Here is a 15220-nt window from a genome sequence, read left to right as displayed (position 1 = left end):
AATATGACCTCAGATACTTGACACGACTAGGTATATGACCCTGGGCAAGTCACTTAACCCCAATTGTCTTGATTTGTGTGTGTATACTCATACACATATATAAATATATTATATATACATATATATACATTCATTATATATATATGTGTGTGTATGTATATATATATTATATAATAGAAGAAAGTGTGAAATGTGTATGTGTATATGTACATATGTATATACATATATATACATATATACATATATATATATATATATATATATATATATATATATATATATATATATATATATATATATATATATATATATATATATATATATATGTAATCAGAAGCCAAGGTGGTAGATTAGGAGCAGCCACCCAGCTGAGCTCTCCCAACATTCATCTCCAAACAACAGTGAAATAACACTTCAAATCAAATTTTGGAGTGGCAGAGCCAATAAAAAGTTGAGATAAAATCTTTTTCCAGCCTAAGAAAACTTAAGAGGTAGTGAGGAAGAGTCTGTAACAATGGTGGAAGACTGTCTGGAGCCCACACATGTGGTTGGGGGCAACAACAGATACAGCAGCAGTAGCAGCTTCTGAGGCTCTCAGGCCAGAGATGGTGAAGGTGTTGAACAGCTGATCAGAAAGAGATTATAAGGGACCCTTTGCTGGCACTGAGTACAGATGGCACTAATAGCAACTTTATTGCCTATATGCAATTCTGCATCACAGTTCCAGGGTGGAGAGGAGTGATGAGGGTTGGACAAGGGAACAGGGGCCCTGGTCACAAGCACAAAGCAAAGAGGACACTCATGTGGGCAGCTGCAGGTGACCAAGGTTCCTTCCTTGGTAAAGACCAGAGTACAGGATCATGGCAACTTGGAAGCAATGAAAACTTATAGATGCCCAGAACTAGCTCTGAATATAGAAGCATAAAAAAGCTGAAAGCTTGAGATAGTGCCTCCTTACCATCAAGTGAGCAGAGCCCAACTTTAACATAAAGTTAAAAGTCAAAAAATAGGCTGGAGAAATGAGAAAACAACAACAAAAGGAATTTGATCATAAAAAGCTTACTATGGTGGCAGGGAACACCACCACATAAACCCAGAAGAAGACAATGATGTGACAACAGCTACCAAAAAAGCCTCAAAGAAAAAAAATGCTAAGCAGATCCAAGTCCAAAAAGAATTCCTAGAGGAGTTTTTTTTTAAAGAAAGATGAGTGATAGAAAAAATGGGAAAAGAAATGAAAGCGATGTGAGAAAATTATGAAAAGAGAATTTATTAAAAGAGGCACAAAAATACTGAGGAAAAACAACACCTTATAAAAAGGAATCACCCCAATAGTAAAAGAGGCACACAAATTCATTGAAGGAAAGAACTCCTTATAAAGCAGAATTAGACCAATGAGGCAAAAATCTCATTGAAAAAAATAATTCCTTTAAAATTAGATTTGGGGAAGTAGAAGCTAATGACTCCATGAGACATCAAGAAACGAACAAAGTCAAAAGAATGAAAAAATAGAAGAAAATGTAAAATATCTCATTGGAAAAACAACTGACCTGGAAATTAGATCCAGGGCAGATGATTTAAGAATTATTGTGACACCTGAAAGCCATGATCAAAGAAAGCATCTAGACAGCATATTTCAAGAAATTATCAAGGAAAACTGCCTTCATATCTTAGATCTAGAGTGTAAAATAGAAACTTAAAGAATCCACCAATCAAACTCCCAGGAATATTATAGACCAGGAGTGGAGAACCTGTGGCCTCAAGGCCACATGTGGTCCTCTAGGTCCTCAAGTGCAGCCCTTTGACTGAAAGAGGATTTGTTCTGTGAAGTTTGGATTTAGTCAAAGGGCTGTACTTGAGGACCTATAGGGCCACATGTGGCCTCAAGGTCGAAGGTTTCCCACCCCTATTATAGACAGATTCCAGAGCTCCCAGGTCAAAGAGAAAATACTTCAAGCAGCCAGAAAAAAAATATCATAGAACCATAGTCAGGATCATGAAAGATTTAGCACCTTTCACATTAAAGAACTGGAGAGCTTGTAATATGATATTCCAGAGGTCAAAAGAGCTAGGAACACAACCAAGAATAATCTACTCAGCAAAACTGAGTAAAATCCTTCAGCAGAAAAGTATGTATATATAATGAAATAGAGAACTTTCAAGCATTCCTGATAAAAAGACTAGAGCTAAATAGAAAATTTGACATTCAAACAGAAGACTCAAGAGAAGCATAAAAAAGATAAACATGAATGAGTAATCATGAGTGACTCAGTAAAGCTAAACTTTATATTCCTATGTGGGAAGATCATACATGTAACTCCTAAGAACTTTATCATTATTAGGACAGTTAGAAGGAGTATTCACAAACTGAGGGCATGGATGTGAGTCGATTATATTGGAATGATCTCCAAAAAAATGGAGGGAGAAAGAGAGATACATTTGGAGAAGGGGGAAGGGAGAGGTAGAAAAGAAAAATTTTCCTCCCATAAAAGAGGCACACAAAGAAGAGCTTTTGCAATGGAGGGGAAAATGGGGGCTGTGGGTGGCAGGCAATGCTTGAATCTAACTCTCTTTGGAGTTGGTTCAAAGAAGGAAGACCGTGTGTGTGTATACACATACATATATGTATATATATGTATATACATGTATATGTATGTATGCATGTATACAGATACACACATTCACTCATTTGTATGTAGAAATGTAAGTTACCCAATAGAAAAACAGGAGGGGAAGGGAATAAGACAAAGAGGGCTTCTGATAAAGGGAAGAGCAGATTAAGGGAGGCAGTGGTTAGAAGCAAAAGAAGCTTTTGGGGAGGGGGAAAGAGAGAGAGAGAGGGAGAGAGAGAGAGAGAGAGAGAGAGTAATGAGATGGAGGAAAATACATGGTAATCATAACTGTGAATGTGAATGGAATGAGCTCATAAAATGGAAACAGATAGCAGATATCAGAATGGATTAGAAACCAGAACCCAAAAATATGTTGTTTACAAGAGATGCATTTTGAAACAGAAAGACACACAGAGTTAAAAATAAGGAATTGGAGACTAATTTATTATGCTTCAGCTAAAGTAAAAAATAGGCAAAGGTAGAAATCATGATCTCAGACAAAACGGAAGCAAAAATAGACCCAATTGAAAGAGATAATCAGGGAAACTACATTTTTCTAAAAGGTACCATAGATAATTAAGAGCCATTCCTCAACTGACAAATGGTCAAAAGATTTATGAACAGGCAGTTTTCAGAAGAAGAAATCAGAGCTATCTATAGTCATATGAAAAAATGCTCTAAACCAATACTGATTGGAGAAATGAAAATTAAAACTAGGACTTCACACCTATCAGAAATGGTAAATGCTGGAGGAGATAACGGAGAATAGGTACATTAATGAACTGTTGGTGAAGTTGTGAACTGGTTGAACCCTTCTGGAAAACAATTTAGAACTTACTCCTAAAGGGCTATAAAATTGTGCATACTTTTGACCCAGCAATACTTCTACTAAGTCTGTATCCTAAAGAGATCAAAGAAAAAGGAAAAGGACCTGTGTGTACAAAAATATTAATAGCAACTATTTTTTGTGGTTGCAAAGAATTGGAAATCATCAATTGGGGAATGCATGAACAAGTTCTGGCCTACAATTGTGATGAAGTACACTTTAGGAAATGAAGAGGGGGGCGGTTTCAGAAAAAACATGGCAGTACCTATATAAACTGATGCAAAGTAATATGAGAAGAACCAGGAGATCATTGTCTGTAGTAACGGCAATGTTATAACAATGATCAACTTTGAAAACCTGGGCCACTTTGATCAGTACAATGATCCAAGACAATTTCAAAGGACTGATCATGAAAAGAGAGAGAACTGATGATCTCTGAGTGCAAATTGAAGTATAAGTTTCTCACTTTATTATTCTTTTTGCTTTTTGTGATATGGTTAATATGGAAATACGCTTTGCATGATTTTACATATGTAATTCATGTCATATCATTTGCCTTCTCAGTGGGTAGGGGAGGGTAGGTTAGGCAGGAAGGAAATTTGGAACTCAAAATTTGAAAAGAACAGAATGTCAAAAATAAAGAAATAATATTTCAAAAATAAATTAAAAATATATCACTTTGTATTAAATATATAGAATACACCAGAATTAAAATGAAAGAAAATGAAATCAATTCATTTCAATTGCTGATACAAACATAACAATATTTTTGTATTAAAAGTTACACTATACCTCATTTTTCTTCACTGTTATTTATGACAGTTCGAATGTACATACAAAGACGAAAAGTACAAAATGGAAATTTTCCTGTCTGTCTGTACACAAACTGTCCACACTCTTATGTAATACTACATAACAGAAGACAGCATCTCATATAACACATGCACAAATTAATGATAATCATCAATCTATACGTTCTTTAGATCAGAGAATTTTAAAATTTACATTCTTTATATGCTATATGATATACATGCATGCATGCTATGTTCCATCATTGCAATTTTAGTCATAGTATTCATGATTATTATATATTAAAATTTTTTTGAAGAGATTGCAGCTAATTTTGTGAATTATTAAAAATTTAAATAAAGCATTCAGAATTTTTGAGCAGCTCATATGGGACATATTAGAGATTCTAAGAAGCAAATAAAGAACATCAAAAGCAGTTAATTGCTCAAACCTAGATTATATTAGTAACATCAATATTAAAAGATTAATATTCTCAAATTGCAATGTAATATGGTTTTATTGTAAGCCTGGAATGTATGTAAGTTGACGAAAGAAAATCTTTTAATTCAGCAATGGTGTTTTAGTATTTACTTTAGGTCAGAAAGCCAGAATGTTATTGCCAATATTGTCCACACTACAAGTTTTTGACTGTGACTCACTGCCCAGATAGCCTTAATAATCATACTGCACTTCTCTTATAAAGTATTATCTGTAATAATATGTCATGCTTGCATGTCATTGTTATACACATTAGTACACATTTGTTATTAAAATTTGTCATACAAAGCAGTGTATTCAGTCAACAACACAGGTTGTATTTTTAAGTGACTCATGATAGTTAACAACAAGAAATCTTTGAACATTTAAATGATTTTATAAAAATTTGGAGTAATCAGAATACTTTGTGCAAACACAATATTTTCTGGGACTTGTTGGGGATGAATATTCACCATAAAGGGATTCGAGACTATCAGAGTCTGGAAATATCCCATCTAATTCAGGACGATTGATTGGCTAAATTTAAATGTATATAGGCACTCCCACATGCCATATGATATGCTCCATACCAATAAGGTAACTTTGCCTTGATCATGTAGTTCATTCAAATTATTTTAATTTATTCTACCTATTTTTATCTTAATGATTTTTGTGCTTATGGTGATCAGGATCTTCCAAAGTATGGAGCTCCATGAGACCTGGGTCCTGGAATAGGAGACACTTCTTTCTCCAGCTTAAGAATGGCACTGAGCCACATTTTTCTCCTTTCTGGATCCATGATCTGGGACCTATCCCCACAAAACAATTTGGTTTCACTTCAACAGAACCTATCATTTGATATAATCCATGGCTTCTTCTTACTCCTGTTGAATTAGGGTCATTCTTTCATGTTCACGAGCTTAAAAGCCAGAAGAATACCTGGATTCTGAAGCTATTATTAACAAAGATGGGGCTTCTGGTAGATTCCCAATGGTTATAGCCTCTTCTCTTCCATGGAGTCCCTGTGGACTAGTTGATAGCTTGCCTGCTTTTTCAGCCCTATCAAAGATCTCTTTCATTACATGTCTTCAGGTAGGTGCCTATAATCAGCTGGAGTGCAGAATTGGCATATTCAAATCTGATTGGCCAACTTCGTACAGCAGAGACCCATTCAGAGGCAGAGGGATGGAGGGCTTCCAAGTGACCAAGGCCGTCAGTCCACACTAGATTTGGGTTTAAGAATACCAAGAGGGAATAAACCCAGATTGTTTGGTAAAAATAGACAAAAAACAAGCGGGAGTCACCTGTGGATCAAAACATGGTCTAAAGGGAGCTTATAATAGCTCTAGTGCTATTTATTCTATCATCATCATCATCATCATCATAGCTAGAATTTATAGAGTGCTTTAAAGCATTAAAGCAAAGCACATTAAAATGTTATCTTATTTGATCCTCACAACAATACTGGGAGGCGAATACTCTTATTATTGCTCTTATAGTTGAGGAAACTGAGGCAAAAGCTAAGTGACTTACCCAAGGTCAAGCAAAGTAGTAAGTGTCTGAGGCCAGTGCTCTATCCAGTGTACTACCTAGCTGGCTATGGTGCTAATAAGAGCTTCCCTGCCCATTTAATAGACCTCAGGTGGAGCTAGTTGAGGGAAACTTGATTAGGGTAGGCTGGTTTGTAGGCAGGCTCACACCTTTTTGCTAAGTAGGTACTAAACCCCAGGCCCACACCCTTTTGCTGATTAGGTGTGAAGCCCTGGGGCCCTAAACAGGGTATATACATATACGTATATGTATACACACACACGTATATGTATATATAAAATGTACATATAAATACATGTTTATATATATCATATACACATACATGTTTATATATCCTGGATATATAATCTATCTGTATCTATATCTATATCTATAAATGTATATATATATGAAGAGAGAGAGAGAGTGAGAGAGAGAGAGAGAGAGAGAGAGAGAGAGAGAGATGGAGGGGCTCTAAGAACTGCAAGGGCTTTCAGAACTGTGGGAGGAGAGGATGCAGGCAAGCAGACAGTTAGGATTCATGAGTGAGAGTGTTTATGGGAAGGCCCTAGCAGAGGGGAAGGTTAAAGGATGGCTTAGCTCCTTGCTTGTTTTAATTTCCTTGCTGTTACATTGAAGTGGACTTACTGGTTTTGGGATACAACTGTTGCTATGTCGAATTGGAGTTATTGGTTTTGGGATTTGATCCTCTGGTGTCTGAATAAATGTTTTACTTCTTCTTACTTCTATGTGGCGAGCCTCTTATATTTTGCAATCCAGAACTATGCAGGCGTATTCATGATCGGCATCGATATCATGAATCTTGCCTTACTGATACACTGGCATACACATTTTGATGCAAGCTGTCCACTTTTAAACATGTCCCTTTCCACTGAATAGGCTATTTAATAAACTCCAGAGTGACATATGAGATAGAAATGTAAGGAGTAAAAGAAAAATTCCTGGGTTGTAAGTCAGAAGACTTGGGTTCTAGTCACAGCTCTGTCTGATCACTTGGTGTTTTACCTTGGCAACTTGCTTGAGATATGCCTTGGTTACATCAATTGTAAAATAGGGGGTCAGATTATATGGTCCATCTAAAGTTTCTTTCAATTCTAGTACTGTGAGATTCCAGGACTTCTCATGTCTCTCCCATTGTGCCTCCTTTGGATTTGGTCCCAGAGAGCATGTTTGAAGCTAGTAATCATTGATCCCATTTCTACACTGTTTTAAGGGCCATGAAAAGCATTCCTTAGACCAACTTGGTAGGGTAGGTAGTAAAAGTTACTATTTTCCCAGCTGGGTAAAGTGAGACTAAGGGAGTGATTTTCCTATGATGCCTTAGCTCAGGTTAAGATATCCATATTCCAAAGTTCAGTGTGCTTTCCTCTAGACCACATTGTTTCTCCAGGTTTTTGTAGGACTTCTGAAAGACAACTTTTATCAATAGCTTTTATCTTCACATCACATTCATTTCCTGATGTGCTTCTTTCCTATCCTTCTTCTGCTCCACTCCACTCTGTGGGCTTTTCCCTCAAAAAAAGTAAAAAACAAACAAACAGCTAGGCAAAGCCAACTGACCCAAATCATAATTGATAGAATATACAAAATTCTGTACCCATAGTCCTCCACCTCTTTAATGGAAAAAGGAAGGTAACATTTTTATTTCTGATAAAAATGTGTTCTGGTCATCAAGTCTTCATCTCTGCTTAGGGAAAAGAGATTTGGGCAATTCTTCTCCAAAGTTCAGTACATCTCTCTCTGCTCATATCATCCTGTTCTGCCCCTAGTTTCCTCAAGCATCATTTTAGTACTTTCAAAGATAGATAACAGAGGCAATTTGACATAATGCATATAGTGTCAAACAGAAGAATCTGGACTCAAATTTTACTTCTGTGTACAATAAAATACAAACTTTACTAGCTGTGTAACTGGGAAAGTCAAAACCTCAGTGTGTCCTAAGTATCTCCCTAGGACTTAGCTATTAACAGTGTCATGTCTAGAGTGGAGTACCTAGAGATTTGCCTCAGGCAATCAGATTTAGAGGGTACTGACTATACTTGCGATCCTTCAAGGAAGCACAAACAGTATAGTTTAGCACCCAGTGAGCAAGGATAATTAGCTAAAATAGTTCGCCATCTGATGGCATCCAGGAATGGATTTCTCTACCCTTCTTCAATTGAGGGTGCTTCCAGTTGCTTATCCTAGTGTGGTTTATGATACTTGCCCGGGGTACAAAAACTCCCAGTTATTAATCAATCTACTAAATCAGTCTATAACTGACCCCCCACACTGAAATTGCAGATTCTTTCTACAATCCTACAGAGGCAAACAAAATCTTCATTGTAAAATATAGGTGATGCTAGGTCCTGAAAAGTTGTTCAGTCATTTGTTAGTCGTGTCCCAACTTTGTGACCCCATTTGGGGTTTTCTTGGAGTGGTCTGCCATTGCCTTTTATAGCAATGTAGTTCAAGTACTGGAAGGTTCTATGAATTTAGAAAGGCTGCAAGTTCGGTCCTAGTGACCCACCGTGTGTCTGTTCTACAAGGGCTCACCTAACCAAGAATGAAAGGCTTACGGACAGAGAATTTTCAAAGAGATGACTTTGTGGGGGTAGTGGGGGGCACAGTAACTCACAAAGACTGTCCTCTAAGGTGTATGCTTTTGGGAGGGGGAGAGTGCCCACACTGACAGAGTCACCGTGCCTTAAAGTATTGAATTAAAGGTAAATAGAGCTCTTGTCAATAGTGCTGAAAATTCCTGACCTTGTCTTATTCATCAATTTAAAGACACCAAGGAGAAAGAAAAGAAAGGGGAGGTGGGAACCTGGCTCCTGGGATTGGCTGTGGGCTTTCATTTGAAGTGATAAACTGCTAAGCTGGCCATATTTAATGACAGACCTGGGAGGGTTAATGAAAGAATATAAACACCATTTCACCTTGCATTGTTCCTGCCCTATGACACTGCCTCGAGGCCCTGTAAGTACTGGCTGCCTCCCCCGAACAGGAGTACTAAGAAAGGGGGGCAGCATGATCCAGAGGGGATACTCAGAGCTTCTCCTCTGATGCCTAACCAGCAGAATCTATCCTGTTATTATTTTTAAAGAAACCAGCTCCTCTTCACAAGGAGCTAAGGACTCTACTCTTTCTTGATTCTTCAGTTGTAAAGCACTAGATTCATGGAGGAAATTATAACAAAAAGCCCATTAACACCATCAAGATTATTCCTCTCTATCCCATACCTTATCATACCACTGAGGAGACCCTGGCTTCTGATGGAGCCCCATCCTGATAGGTCCTAGCATAGGCTCAGTGAATAGGGAATAGTAATCAACTCAATACTACCTTGGCTGCTGGAAAAGGAATGATAATTGGTGGTTTTATGGTTTCACTATCTATTCCCAAACTTCCTAAAACCAAAACTCTCTCTCCAAACCACCACTCCACAAAAAAGATATCTCCTCCTTTAGAACTTAAGCTCCCTGAGGGCAGAAACTATCTTACTTTTGTATTTGCAACTCTAAAACTTAGCTCAAGGTCTTGAACATTTTAATAAATTTTTTTTGTTCATTCCTTCAGTCAACAAGCTTATAAAGCACTTACTATGTGCCAGGCACTGGGGAAAGTAATATAAACCAAAAGAAAGACAGTCCCTGCCTTCAATGAATTTACATTCTAAAGGAGGAAGACAACTCATAAAAGGAAGCTGAAAGGAGGAAGGGTAGGGAATGGAAGGTAACCAATGCTCCATGCTTGACGGAAAAGTCCAGAGTGCAACCTAGGGAGAAAAGAAGTGATGGAGGTGGCACACCTGGGTAATCTCCTTAATGGAAGTTCTAGGAAAAGCCCTCTAATTCAGGGAAGGGAGCCAGGAACTGAAGATACTTCAGAGGTGTGAATTCCAGGGCTGAAGTAAACTTCAATTCATTCATTAATTCACACTTTTGTTTTTCATATTCCCTTTTTTATCAACAGCAAGAGTGTAATGGAAAAGACCCTGGCATGGTCAGAAGATGTGCATTCTAATCCTTACTCTGTGGCTGAACAGCCTATAATCATGGACATTTCACCTCTCAGCCTCAGTTTGTCCAGCTTGAAAATGGAGCTAATGATGCTCGCACTATAATGCCTCTGAGAGAGAAATCCCTTCACCCTCTATAATCTGTGAACTGTTCTTATGATTCCAAGCTTCAGAGGCCATTAGTCACCATGCGGTATAGACCTGATTGGGCAGTTGAAGCTAAGGGCAGCGGAGACCAACATTTTAAATGTATTTTTAAAGATACACTCCTTGGGCCCCTAATCGTCTTTTCTAACCTCTTTCCTCATATTGAAAGCTTCCCTTTTAGAAGCAAAAGCCTTGTTGATTAAAATAGACTGCAAATTGAAAGGCATCCCCTTACATGGAGTCCTGGATTAAAAGCTTTCTCCATTCCCCAGGATTCTGGCTCCCACAAATGTCAATTTGATCCTCTCAGTGTATTTATGCTAAGTTTATGATAAAGAAGGAGGGCAGGAAGGGGCTCATTCCAATCCCAGCACAGGGGCTCTCCTGGCACTCAGCAACAGCTGGGGTCCTGCTGGATTCCTAGAGACTTTCTTCTGCTCCCCTGACATCTGATCAAAGGACTGGCCCATCCATTAAAGAAAAAAAAATCAACTTTAAAACAGTGCTCTTGTCTTGCATTTTCCCGATGTCTGATTAATGATTCGAGTGGGTAATTTACAGCAGGACTCCTTGATTAATTTATCAAACACGGAAGAAGTCTCTCTTTTCCCCTATCAGTCCAATTAACTAGGCATTTTCAATGACAGCTTCCCCTAGAACTCCTCCTTCCATTCCCTATACATGCCCTCCCTTTCCCTTCCTTTTCTCTTGAACTCCCCAGAGACCTAGGCCTATGAATCCAATGCACTAGGCAATTTAAGGTTTAAATGGTCCAGACAAGGTTTTTGCTAAATGTAAGGTAAAAACTCATTAGCAATCCCTGATGGCCTAGAGCACTTATGGGGGGTACCATACATTAGGACACTAGATAATAGTCAATTTAGTACTTAATTGTAGCTGTCCTAGAGAGGGATACAGTGGGAAGAGCCCTGGGCGGAGAGACAGAGCAGGTGGTCTCAGCTCAGCTTCTTCACTTAGGTGACCTTGGACAATTCATACCATCTCACTGAACCTTGGTGATCATAGATTGGTGAAGGATGAAAAACAAGATTGGTGAAATGGTGATTACGGATTTTTAGAGCTAGAAAGGAACTCCTTAGAGACTATAGAGTCCAAACTCCTCAATTTTCAGATAAGAAAACAGGCCAAAGAAAGGTAAAGAGAACTCACCCACAGTCAGGCAGATAGCAAGGATCAGAGATGGGATTTTAACCAAGGTCATCTGACCAAAAATCCAGCACTCATTCCTCTGGGCTATAATATCCTCTTCAGGAGAAGAGCCAGACAAAAAATTAATAGCTAGTGTGCAGGAATGAACTCCTGTATGTTCGAGTTTTATAGGTGAATGGGAAAGCCATGCATCTGAGGAAAAGACAGAACCATGGAAGATATAAAAGGCTTGTGTGAGTCAACAAACCAGAGAATCAGTAAGAAGAATCACCAAAGCAGAGAAGGGAGTAAGAATGGCAGTATAGGGAGCATAGACCTGCCCAGCCAATCCCACAGGCACCAGGAACGGAAGCCTCGTTTGGGGAATTTATGGGACTGTGAGTTCCCTGACAGTCAAAAGGTGATAACGCTATTTTGCTTTGTTCTGGTCAGATAATGTCTTTCCTGCCACATTCCATTCTAGGGGCAACATTTTAGGAAGGACACCAGCTAGGTGGCATAAGGGGATAGAGTGTAGGACTTGGAGTCAGAAGATGAGTTCAAATCCATCCTCAGACAATTACTATGTGACCCTGGGCAAGTCACTTAACCTCTGTTAAGTTATGGTTTCCTTAACTATGAAACTATAAAATGAGATAATAATAGCAGCACCTACCTCCTAGGGTTGTTGTTAGGATAAAATAAGAGAATATTTGTAAAGCTCTTTTCAAGCCTTAAACAGCTACAGGAACGCTATTATCATGATTGATTATATCATATCATATATCATGTTATATTATATATAGTAATTATATACAATATGTAATGATAATAACAATAAATTAGAGGGAATCTAAAGAAGGATGATCAATATGATAAGGGAACCTAAAATAATTCATATGAAAATGAGTTGGAGAAATAGACCCTGAGAATGTATAACTAGGAGTATTGTGTACAAGTTAGAGGGAAACAGATTTTGGTCAGTGAAAGTATAGTGCATGTGTGTTCTGAAGATTCTTATCCCAACTCCTGTTCCTACTAATGAGTCAAGTCCCTAGAGTCTGGCCTAACTACTTATCCACTTCTAGATTCTAGGGCTACCCCTGAGGACTTGGGGGAGGGGTGATTCTCTAATGTCATTGTCTCAAGCTCCCACTTGTGTGCTTCTTTCTAATATCATAAGTTGAGAGTCATTTAGTTACCCAATCAGAAGCGCTTTTTAGAAAAAGATATTTATTAAGACTATACAGTAAGAATTAATATAAAACAACCTCCCAAAGTCTATGACACACTCTCCAAAGGGGTAATTTACATCTCCTGGTGACTGGAAGTCCTTTTCTCCCAATCATGGGATGATCAAACAGTTTTCCTTAAGCACATTGAATCTATGTCCATCTATCCTTGGCTCTTGATGCAGACACTGCTGTCAATGAATCCAGAGAGGAGGGCAGGACACTAATAGGAAGATTGGAAATCCAAAGTCTTTTGTACTTACTCTTTGAAAATCACAAGGTCCTTTTCTGGCCAAATGGCAAGGGGGATGGGGGTGGGGGAAAAAGACCTATTCAAAGACAAAACTAGGCCCTCTTCCTACCTACCCCCACTTTACAGAAGGGATCAGCTAGGATTCCACGATCCCTCCAATTTCTGAAATGAATTCATTCTCAACTCACTTGATAGAGGCGTTGCCAAATTTCCTCAACCTATCCAAGAATGTGATACTTGTGCATGTTCCACTTTGAAGCTCTTTTAGTACTTAGTCTAAGACCTACAGAGTGATTGGTTGATTGAGGAACATTCTTGCTTAGTTAAGGTTTCAAAGATAAAAGGGAGCTGATTTCAACACTATCTTTTCAAAAATGAAGCAAAACTAAACAAAACAAAGTATTTTAACAATTAGGTGGAATAAATCACCTTAACAGAGAAAGATTTCCCATAACCAAAGATTTTCAAGTATTTGCTGACCACTCCAAGCCTTCGGGGGGATAACCCTAGAACTCTAAGGGTAAAGATATAGATAGTCCTGCTTTGGAGATCTGCTACTCTGGGGGCTGTAGAGGGGATTTTTGGTCACATATAGGTTCTTTCTAATCCTGAAATTCCTTGATTCTATAAATTCAGGACAAGACAAAACTGGCCAAGGGAGCCAAGGAAATTGCCACCAATAGGGAGCAAATTAACTATTGACAGTCTGATATACTTGGTGTCTGTTTTTACTTTGCTTTAGACTGTCCACCTCCTCTTAAAGGAAAAGTGTCGTTCCATGTTGAGACCTATCTAACTTTCCCTCACATAACCTGGCATAATATACCTATCTGGTGAGAGACCATAGACTTACTTTAACAACCCACATGTGCACTAGCAGTTAGCTCTCCAGAGTATGGATATCTTCATCCATAGATACAGAACCCTTAGAATTCTAGGGTTACACCTGAAAAGTTAATGTGTCATCCTAATACAACCAACTCAAGCCTGTACTCCAGGATTTCCCCTTCTCCCATGATCTATCCCTAGTGATTAGAACCTCCTCAATCTCATATGCTAGCTGATTTCTCCTCAATAGCAATTAGCAAAATAATATCTATTATTTTATACAAAGGGATATTTACTAAAAAGATTTAACAAGAACCAGAATACAAAAAACAAATTCCCTTAACTGGGGCACACTGTCCCCTCTAAACCTCTAGTTTTGAGCGTGCTCAAACTTAAAATGGTCGCTGAAACATTATTTAGCCACCAACTTGTTTCCAGGCCCACCAAATAGCCAAAGAACAAGTCTTCCCATTGCTTGCAGGATGTCTGAGCTGCCAGGGTGATCCATGACTCAGTTGGGTCAATTATGTCACTCCTCAGAGCTGGCTCCTTCCTGAGTTTTACCACTTGACCTCTGGTGTCTCTTATAGCCTTCTTTTGTCCTACAGGGACTTGTATCCAAGGAAAGAAATTCCTGTACCACAACAGGAGGTGACCCCAATCCAGACACATGCTGGTTTAGGAGGCCTTTTGGTCATGAAATCAGACCAGTGAAGAGTAGCTAAGTAGTACCATGACTAGATCAATGAGAAATGAAGATTATTCTGAGGGTAGATTGATAGGAGAGAAAAGAGTGAAGAGGTAGCTAAGAGATGACTGTAACCATTCAGGTTGAGATATTATGAAAGCCATTATTAGGGAGCACTGGGCTTGGCATCAGGAAGACATCTTCATGAGTTCAAATCTGACTTCAGATACTTACTAGCTGTGTGTCCCTGGGGAAGTCACTTAACCCTGCTTGCCTCAGTTCCTCATCTGTAAAATGAGCTGGAGAAGAAAATGGAAAACCACTCTAGTATCTTTACCAAGAAAACCCCAAATGAGATCATGAAGAGTCGGACACTACCGAAATGACTAAACAACCAAAAAGAGTGCTGATAGAGAGGAGGGGACAGATGCAAGAGGTATCTGAAGGCAGAACTGATGGACCTGGGTAACCAATCAGATGATAATGAAGAAGAAGAGGTCAAAATTTAAAACATGGGGAACTGGATGAAGCACACTTCTATAAACACATGAAAGTCATAAGGGGAGGCAGATTTAATGGGAAATATAGCTTATCATATTTGGGATGGTTGGGTTTGAGATGCCAATAAGACATCCAAGTGGAAAGGCCCAAAAAGATATTGGTTAACT

The sequence above is a fragment of the Trichosurus vulpecula genome, chromosome 1 (assembly GCF_011100635.1).
Source record: "Trichosurus vulpecula isolate mTriVul1 chromosome 1, mTriVul1.pri, whole genome shotgun sequence".
Classification (NCBI taxonomy): Eukaryota; Metazoa; Chordata; class Mammalia; order Diprotodontia; family Phalangeridae; genus Trichosurus; species Trichosurus vulpecula.
The sequence above is the reverse complement of the archived record's forward strand: the minus strand, read 5'-3'. Positions refer to the sequence as shown.